The sequence below is a fragment of the Mastomys coucha genome, unplaced genomic scaffold, assembly GCF_008632895.1.
Source record: "Mastomys coucha isolate ucsf_1 unplaced genomic scaffold, UCSF_Mcou_1 pScaffold22, whole genome shotgun sequence".
In the NCBI taxonomy this organism is placed as follows: Eukaryota; Metazoa; Chordata; class Mammalia; order Rodentia; family Muridae; genus Mastomys; species Mastomys coucha.
In genome coordinates this window covers 84,141,806-84,143,310 of record NW_022196905.1, presented here as the reverse complement: position 1 = coordinate 84,143,310, position 1,505 = coordinate 84,141,806, and positions in this window count along the sequence as shown.

Sequence of the window (1,505 nt, the reverse complement as noted above, 5' to 3'; positions counted from 1 at the left end):
TCGAACTCAGAACTCAGAAATCCGCCTGCCTCTGCCTCCCAAGTGCTAGGATTAAAGGCGTGCACCACTACCGCCCAGCGGTTCTGATGTTCTTTACCCTCCTGACAGACACATGCCTGGCACCTCTGAGGGCATTTCTTCCTTCCTTCCTTCCTTCCTTCCTTTCTTCCTTCCATCCTTCTTCCCTCTCTCCCTCTCTCCCTCTTCCCTCCCTCCCTCCTCCCTCCCTTCCTCCCTCCTTCCCTCTCTTCCTTCCTTCCCCCTTCTTTGTTCCCTCTTTTCTTACCTTCCTCCTTGGTACTTGGATTGTGTTTGGTATAAACCACTTTTTTTTTTTTTTTTGGGATTTTGATTCTTTGGAGGCTTATCATCAGCATCACCTCACACATCTTCCCAATTACATCCTGGGAGAGGTTAAGAAGCAGGAGCTGAACCCGACGGCCCTGCCAACACCAGATGGCCCTGCATTTGAGTGCATGAGAAGGCTGGATCGCATCCAGAAGGTAATGGCAATTATATACTTATTAAGTGCTCCCTGTGGGCAGCCACTGTTCCGGCACTCAAGAGACGGCAGGATACAGGTGCACTGATAGATGGGAGCCCTTCCCACAAGGAGATTATATTCTAGGGGAGAAGAAAGCCATTCAAAGTGGAAATGAGGTAAGGGGAAGTACTATTGGGGGTGCTAAGGTATTATGAGGAAGTATCTGGGGTGAGTCGGTAGCTCTAGCTGGGTTGGTTGCACGGCGTCTCTCTGATTCCCACACTGGAGTAGGGACTGGGAAGTAAGAGAAGCAGGCAGACCTGGCACGGGGCAGATTGGATGAGGCAGAGAGTTCCAGTCATGCTTAGCAGCAAATGTAGGGCCTGAGACCAGTTTGGTATCTCAAAGGACAAAGGAGAGGCAGAGCATGGGAACTTGGGCCTGGGGACCAGTAGGTAAGATGTGTTTGCAGAATTTAAAGTGTGATCGATTCATGCAGTCTTTGAATGTCGTGTTGAGAAGCGAAGATGACTTTTCTTGTTCAAGCGGGAAACCATGGAAAATTTAGAGCAAGGTGGTTCATTTCATTTCCTCTGCTGACTGTCTGGAAGGTAGGCTGCAGAGAGGCAAGGTATATGTACAAAGGTAGAGGGTCCAGGGTGAAAAACTAGAGTGGCTGTCTCATGGCGAGGCAGAGGCCATACTGCCGGTGGGTAGTAGTACAGAAAAACTCGCTGTTCCACCATTCACCTGATCAGTGCACAACAGTGACACACAGGATGCAGGCTGCTCCAGGAGAGCTGTGTTTATACCTGAGGTGAAGCTGGTAAGTTTGGAGGGCTCTGTGTCTCATGGCATGGTTAAATACTCCATGTAACAGAAGGTACAGAACTGAAGAAATAGATGTTGCTAAGTGTTCTTCTGTAACTTTCCTGAGACTCATGGGAGTTCATCCGACTCTTGGGGAGAATCATTAGCCATGTGGACAGAAGAGAAAACTGCCAAGATGCTCTGTCTGACC